Source organism: Alligator sinensis, unplaced genomic scaffold (genome assembly GCF_000455745.1).
Source record: "Alligator sinensis unplaced genomic scaffold, ASM45574v1 scaffold822_1, whole genome shotgun sequence".
NCBI classification, from domain to species: Eukaryota; Metazoa; Chordata; order Crocodylia; family Alligatoridae; genus Alligator; species Alligator sinensis.
The window spans coordinates 754432-762099 of record NW_005842638.1 but is presented as its reverse complement, the minus strand read 5'-3'; the positions used below and the strand labels follow the sequence as shown (position 1 = coordinate 762099).

Genomic DNA, 7668 nt, shown 5'->3' with positions numbered 1-7668 from the left:
GCCACCAACCAAAGCAACCTGTCCTCTGCGGAGGGTGTCGGGAGAGGTGGGAAGAGCTTTGGCCTCTGGATGACCACCATGCCCGTGGTGCATTTGTCTACTTGCATGTCCAGCTCCTTTGGGAGATGGACCACAGCTCTCACTTCTTCTATGCCCTGGAGAGGAGGCAGGGGGCCAAGAAGTACATCACCTGCCTTCTGGCGGGTGACGGCACCCCCCTCACAGATCCAGGTGAGATGCACCAGCGTACGTGGGCCTTCTATGAAGAGCTCTTCTCCCTGGATCCAACCGATGCCAAGGCCTGTCAGACCCTGTGGGAGGGACTCCCGCAGGCCAGTGTGGTTGACTGGGACCGGCGGGAAGCTCCTCTCATTCTGGCTAGTTTTTGGCCGCCCTCCGCCTGATGCCTGGCAACAAGGCTCTGGTCATTGATGGGCTGACCTTGGAGTTCTACCAGACTTTCTGGGACGTCCTCAGCCCGGACCCTGCTGCAGTCTGGGCTGAATCCAAGGGAAGTGGGGAGCTCCCCCTGTCATGCCGACCCTCCTGCTGTAGAAGGGAGATCCCCACAACCTATGGAATTGGTGTCCTGTGTCCCTCCTCTGCACAGACTACAAGTTGATAGCAAAGGCCATCTCGCTGTGCCTGCGGTCCTTGCTGACAGATGTGATCCATCCCAACCAGAGATACATGGTATCTGGACTTTCCATCTTTGACAACCTGTACCTGGTTTGGGACCTCCTGGAGCTAGCACACTGGGAAGGCCTGTCTTTCACCCTCCTATCCCATGACCAGGAGAAGGTGTCTGACAAAGTGGATCATGGGTACCTCACAGGCACACTGCAGGCCTTTGGCTTTGGGCCCCACTTCGTGTAGGCTCTCCAGGTGCTGTATGCCTCTGCAGAATGTTTGGTCAAGCTCACCTGGACCCTGACAGAGCCCATCCCATTCAGGAGAGAGGTGCATTAAGGCTTCCCACTGTCAGGCCAGCTATACGCCTTGGCCCTGGAGCCCTTCCTCATTCTCCTGTGAAAGTGGGTGGCAGGGTTCATGCTCCAGGAGCCAGCAGTGTAGCTGGTCCTGTCAGCATATGCTGATGACATACTCCTTATGGTCCAGGACTCAGGTCACCTGGTGTGGGTGGAGGCCTGCCAGGCATTGTACTTGGCAACCTTCTCTGCCTGGGTCAACTGGGTCAAGAACTTTGGCCTGGTGGTGGGTGATGGGTGGCAGGTGGGTTCACTCCCACTTGCACTCCACGGGATCCACTGGGGCGTGGGCTCGCTGCTATACTTGGGGGTCTATCTATCCCACACAGAACTCTCCCTGCCAGAGAACTGGCACCAGCTGGAGGCAAGGGTGGTGGAGTGGCTCCGGGCATGGGCAGGGCTCCTGTGATGTCTCTCCCTGCATGGGAGAGTGCTGATGCTGAACCAGCTGGTTCTGGCCATGCTCTGGCATCTCTTACACACCTGCCTGTGCCCCCTGAGGTCCTGGCAGGACTCCAGAGATGGGCACTGGAGTTTTTCTGGCCGGGATGGCACTGGGTTGCTACAGAGGTCCTGAGCCTCCCCTTGCGAAAGGGCAGCCAGGGCCTGGTTTGCCTGCACAACTGGGTCTTGGCATTCTGCCTTCAGGCCCTGCAGTGACTACTGTATGGTGTCAGGAGCCACGCGGCATGGGGCCACCTAGGGCGTGCTTTCCTCTGCCACTTCTGCAGGCTCCAATACAACTGGCAGCTCCTCAGCCTGTGGGTTTTCTGCCTGCAGGACCTGCGAGGGCTGCCAGATTTCTACCAGGACCTTCTCTGGGCCTGGAGGCTGGTCTCCACCTCCAGGTCCCCTGGAACAGTTGCCCAGGGTGCCAACCTGCTCGTTGAGCCCCTCCTCTGAAACCCCCAGCTGGAGGTGACGACGGCAGAGGCACCCTGGTTGCAACAGAGGTTGATCCTGGCTGGTGTCACCTGTATTGGAGATCTTCTGGACTTTGATAGGCAGGAGTGGGTGGACCCCTCTGTGCTGGCCCGGCGCATGGGTCTACCCATGACACATGCAACCTGCCATCCAGTCCAGGAGGTGAAATCTGCCTTACCTCCCAATGACCTTGCCTTTGTTGACCAGGTCCTGCGCAGCAGCTGTCCCTCTCACCCCCCCACCCCCCGCCATGTCCTCCAGCCCACCGGAATTTGTTGTGGGGCCTGGCTTTACAGTGCTCCCTGCTTCACCACCTAAGCTGGCTGGAGGATCCCAGACTGGTCCACTTTTCCACTGTCCATCGCTGTTACCTCTACATGCTCATGCACCGCACTGTCCATCATGCTGCCCTCGCGTCCCACCCAGACACCAAGTGGAGGAACCTGCTCGGCAAGGGCATGGCTGGGGCACCCCAGTGGCTGAGTCTGTACTCCACCCTCATCCCATGAGCCACTGGGAACCTCAGCTGGCAGCTCCTCCATGGAGCCGTCGCCATGGGCATGTATGTGGTGAGGTTCGCGAACACCCTGGTCTCCTGCCCCTTCTGTGGGCCAAGGGAGACCCTGGTGCACATGACCCTTGAGTACACCAGGCTGCAGCCCCTCCACCTCCACCTCCCGAGCCTCTGCTTGACGTTCTGGTTCAATTTCACCCCTCACCTTTTTGTTTTTGGTCACCCCATCCATGGCCTCACCAAGTCCCGGGAACTCCTGGACAACCTCCTCCTGGTCCTGGTCCTGGCCAAGTGGGCCCTGTATTTGACCTTGCAGGAGGCTGTGGCCAGGAAGGTGCCCAGAGACTGTGGGGCCACTTTCCTCTCGCTTGTCTGTGCACGTCTGCGGGTGGAGCACCAGTGGGCAGCATCCACAGGCTCCTTGGATGCCTTTGAGGACTAGTGGGTATGGCCGTGGAGGCCCTTCTCTGTGTCCCCCTCAGGTGCGCTTATTTTCAAGTTTTGACCCTTTGACCCACACGACACTCCTATCCTGTTTTTTGCATTTTTTGTCCCAAGAATTCTGTTGTATCTTTCACCCATTGGCCCCACACAGTAGGGGCTATTAGTTAGCCAGATGGGCCTTAGAGCCCATGATACTTGAAGGATACAAATAGACAGGAGCTTCTGGGCCCCAGCCAATTGGTACCTGGGGACACTACTCCTTATGCCAGCTGGACTGCTGAAGCAGCCCTGAGAGTTCCCTGCACCCTTTACCCACTGCAACAGTCTGGCAGTGGGGGCTGCTGCCTGGCTGTGACCTGCTGCTCACCTGCCAGACCCAGATGGGGACTGCACAGCGCCTGCAAGTGGGCTGTGGCTGCAGAGTTGGCCTCTGTGTGGCACTACTGCCACATGTGCCCCTGCCCAGCCACCTAGGCAGCTATTGCCTGGAAGATATTCCGGGTCTGGTGGCCTGCTTTGAACCGTCAAAACATGTCCTCCTGGCCCCATTTTGCCAGGCAGTCAGCCACAGCCAGCTGGGTCCAAGGTGCTAGCTCTGAGCAGCCAGGGTTCTGCCACTGGCCTCCCTAGCAGGAATTCTGTTGTTCCCTATTGGAAAACTGAAAAATCCCTGATTAAAAAAAATCCCAAAGTCACTCTGGCTCCCATACAAGGGCTATGGCCCCCCAACAGGGGCTATAGCCCCCAAACAGGGGCTACGGCTCCCTGTGCCCACCTGGCTTCAGACACTCGGTCGCGTGCAGTTTTGTTCCGGCTGGCCGGCAGTGAACATCCTGCAGTTTCCTGTAAGCCTGGTGGTAAATGGTTATCACCCAGGTGGCCTCCCCCAGACTCACCTGCCATGACTTTGAATGTTATTCCAGTGGGGGGGCAAATCACACAGGTGTCCTTTTCAGCAGGGAGTCCACCAGGTGGCCATCCGTGGGACTCCACCTTCTCTACACCCCAACCTTTCAGCGGGTCACCAGATCTTTTCAGCCGCACCCCAGTGATGTTGTGTTTCTTGAGCTTGATGATCTTCATAGCCTTATTACGCCTTAAGTACTTCCTCCTGGGATAACTCAAATCATTTAGCCATCTGACTTCAGCAGACCCTCCGCTTGCCCTAAAGCAGTATCAGGCCTGGGAATCTAAATTTAACCATCAATCAAAGAAAAGGAAAAGAAAGGCAGTGTAGAGTTGTCTTGCCTGTGCCGCGTCACCCTATCTCTCAGCCCCTCCAAAAGGGGGAAAACAAAAAGGAGCCAAAACAAACTAAAAGCTGGGAAGGACCCATCCGGTTTCCTCCCCCCAGCCCTATTGCTAGGATATCAGGGCATCACTTCACCCCTAGAATCTCACTGGGGCTGACCCATCGTCTGGCCAGGGTTGGTCACAGACCCTCGTCCCGGGTCATTTCTCCCACTACCCTCCTCAGATGCTGTTGGAGGCGTTCCACTACCGACATCCTGTGGTACTTTCTCAAGTGGCTGGCCACCTTCTATACTAGATGTCAGTGCCCTGCCTCTTGCCGTTCTGTTCCACAGCCTCTTTTGCTGCTCACAGCCATTCCTGCCAGGAGGGAGAGCCTCCTCTGGCTCTCTCGTCCCCCTGATGCTCCAACATTTGTTGGTGCAGAGATCCTCCTCTGCTTCTCCCATTCGTCTGATGCTCCTGCCTCTGGCTGTCTTGTTCCTCTGATGCTCCCACCTCTGCCAGTACAGAGAGCCTCCTCTGGCTCCTCTGCCTCCTTGTCATGCCGATCTCTGCTGGCACAGAGAGCCCCTGCTGGCTCTCTCACTCCAGGAGTATCCCTCATGTCACCCGGCTTGAGAGTTCTCTCTGACTTCTCCTCCTCCCATCTTCCCTCATGATCCTTTTTACCTCCACTGGCCGGTGATTGCTGATGATGTCACTGGCTGGTTTCAGCTGGATAAAGGTGTGGCTTATGACCCGCACAGATTTCCTCCCTCGCTCCAGCTGTGCCGTGGACCCTGCTGTAGGTAAGTGTTTATCTTTGATTATTTTTGTTTTTTCTTCTTTTGTACATGATCCCCATCCTAGAGGATCCCCATTTGTTGTTTGGAGCTCTTCCAGCTGCTGTCCCCTGTGACACCCCCCAAAAGCGGTTATGGCTCTGACTACATGAATATATATTTTGATGCCCTCCCACAGGAGCTCCAGGAAACATACAGGAGTTATGGCCCCCCAACAGAGGGTTTGGCCCCACAGCAGGGGCTATGGGCCCCCAGTAGGGATTATGGCCCCCTAACAGGGGGTTCAGCCCCCACAGAAGAGCTACGGGCCCCCAACATGGGCTACAGCACCCTAACAGGGGCTATGACCCCCACACAAGGGTTACGGCTCCCCAACAGGGGTTACGGCCCCCACACAAGGGCTACAGCCCCCACACAGGGGCTATGGCCCTCACACAGGGGCTACGGTCCCCCCAACAGGGGCTACAGCCCCCACACAGGAGCTGAATGGCCCCCAAAGGGGCTACTTCCCCTGCTGCAAGGCCCACATGCCCCAGCCCAGTCCCCTGATTACTGTCCCACCTGGCCCCATTCCCTTCCAGCTGCTGCACCCCCACAATGGTGCTTGTGTATGTCCCCCGCTGCAAGGCCCACAGGTACCACCCCAGTCCCCCAATTGCTGTCCCACCTGGCCCCATCCCCTGCCAGCTGCTGCATTCCCCCCCAATGGCTGCCCCTCCTGGCTGCATCCCACACTTTCACCCTGAGGCCCCCATGGCTGCCCCCCCAACCCCAGGCACCATCATAAAAAAATTAAAAAAGGAAAAAAAACAGGAAAAAAATCTCTACTTACCCTAGAAGCAGGGGTTGCGGGGTGCTCTGGGGTCTCCTGGCAGACCCCCCCCCCCGGGGTCTAATTTTCTCCCTGCACTGCAAGTTTGCAGTGCAGGGAACATTTTTTCATTCCCACATGTGCCTCTTTCCCCATCTCAAAGGGGTTTGAGATGGGGAAAGAGGCATGTGTGTGCTTGTCTGGACGCACCCTTAATGTCCAAAGGGATTGGATTTCATCCCAGGTTCTATTTCTTGTTCTGACAGTGACAAGCTCTGTGACCTTCAGTGAGTGAGTTCACTTCTGTGTTCTCCTCCCGTTCTGTCTTCTTGATAAAGAACATTTGCCCTGAAATACCTAAGGGAAAAAGCATACAAAGAGAACTCAGTATCTCTGTAACTGTGTGAAAATTAAATAAATGATTAATGAAGTATGCCTAAACAGTGGTTAATTATTTAATGAAAGAGCTCCCTAAAGAAACACTTTAACAGTGATTTTTTTTGTGGTACAGATAAGCTACTCACTAATGCTTGTTTCTTCCAATGAACCAATATTTGTAGAAGACCAAATTCCACATTCTGTGTGTGTAAGCACAAATTACTATAAAGAGGATGAAGACAGCCTTCCTTTGTGGTTGCAGGGGACAGGCTGAGGAGTAATGGCCTCAAGTTGCACCAGAGGAAATTTAGGTTGGAGGTTAGGAAGAACTGTCTGCCTATGAGGGTGGTCAAGCATTGGAAGAGGATACCTAGAGAAGTTGTGTACTTTCCATCCATGGAAATTTTCAAGTGCAGGTTAGACAAGCACTTGACTGGGATGTTTTTAGTCAGGGATGATCTTGCCTTCAGTGGGGTGGGGCTGGACTGATGACCTCATGTAGTCCTTTTCTTTGCTTCTTTATGTGCATGTTCAAATCCATGTGATCTCTGAATGTCAAAGGTGTATACATAAATTTATCTGAGGTTCTGCATCTTTCATGACTAATTAGAGTAAGATAATTAACACATCAGTAGGTAGTGGACAGTCATTAGTTTGGTTGTCCAGATGGTGCTATACACTACAGTGTACTAGACCCTTTGTAGCTATTACTTCCTTAATAACTATCAGGAAGGAAAATATTACAGCATGATATTATTGGTTTTGTTTTTCTCATATAGACTAATCATAGATGTTATTTATAGGCAGGAGATACCCTCCCATTTGCAAGTAACAGAGACTTTTAGGGCTTAAAATTCACGAATTGTGAGGCACTTGGAATAATATGTTTTGTTGTTCCAGCTCCTGTCAATGCATGTCTACTTTCTGCACCCCTACCCTTGGGCTCACTTGGATACCACTTAATGTCCATCAGGGGTGTCCTGTCCACAAAAAATAACTGACCTGGAAACTGACTTCCTTTTATGCCCAGGTAAGCAGAGCTTTCAAATCATTTCACAATACTCAGAGTAGCAGTCCTCTTCATTCCAGGAGCTGCAATGGAGCCACCAGCTTGTTCATACACTTCTAATGTGGTTGCAATATCAACTTCTTTCCCACCAGAAGTGAATATCTTTCCTCCCACTTTTGTGATCATCCCTGTCAAGGCAAGGGTTACAAATTAAAATGAAACACTTGGTTAGCCTTTTTTGTCTCCTTTCACACTATAGCTGTTTGAAAAGGACAACAAGCAAAAACAGTAAAGAGATGTATAAAAGGAGGAGAGGGGTGAATAAAAATAAGCAGGGGAAAGAGGAAAGAAAAAAAAGAGAGGAGGGAAGAGAAAGGAGTTGGAATGGAGGTGTTGTTGTTTTTACAATTCTAGCAACTCATTTTTCAGTAATTCTTTGCTTATGAGTAGGGACCTACGTAAATTATGGTTTTGCAATTTTTGCAGAGCCATGAAAAACAGCAATCTCTGTGATCACCGCAAAAATGGCATTTGCTGCAATTTCCCAGGAAATCAATACCCGC

General features: G+C 53.2%; 1 long non-coding RNA gene across 3 annotated transcripts in view; it reads right to left on the bottom strand.

Annotated features, from left to right (window-relative positions):
* Positions 1-3501: 3501 nt before the first annotated feature.
* Positions 3502-7668, bottom strand: part of LOC112551869 — a 6390-nt gene continuing 2223 nt past the window's right edge. Inside the window, exons 2-5 of one of the 3 annotated variants that reach the window (XR_003096199.1) lie at positions 7099-7293; positions 5740-6075; positions 4795-4907; positions 3502-4061 (exon numbers count right to left, since the gene is read on the bottom strand). This is a non-coding gene — a long non-coding RNA (uncharacterized LOC112551869). Of the gene's footprint in view, positions 4908-5739; positions 6076-7098; positions 7294-7668 lie in introns of all 3 variants that reach the window. The other 2 variants (XR_003096198.1, XR_003096200.1) reach the window with 2 other exon arrangements.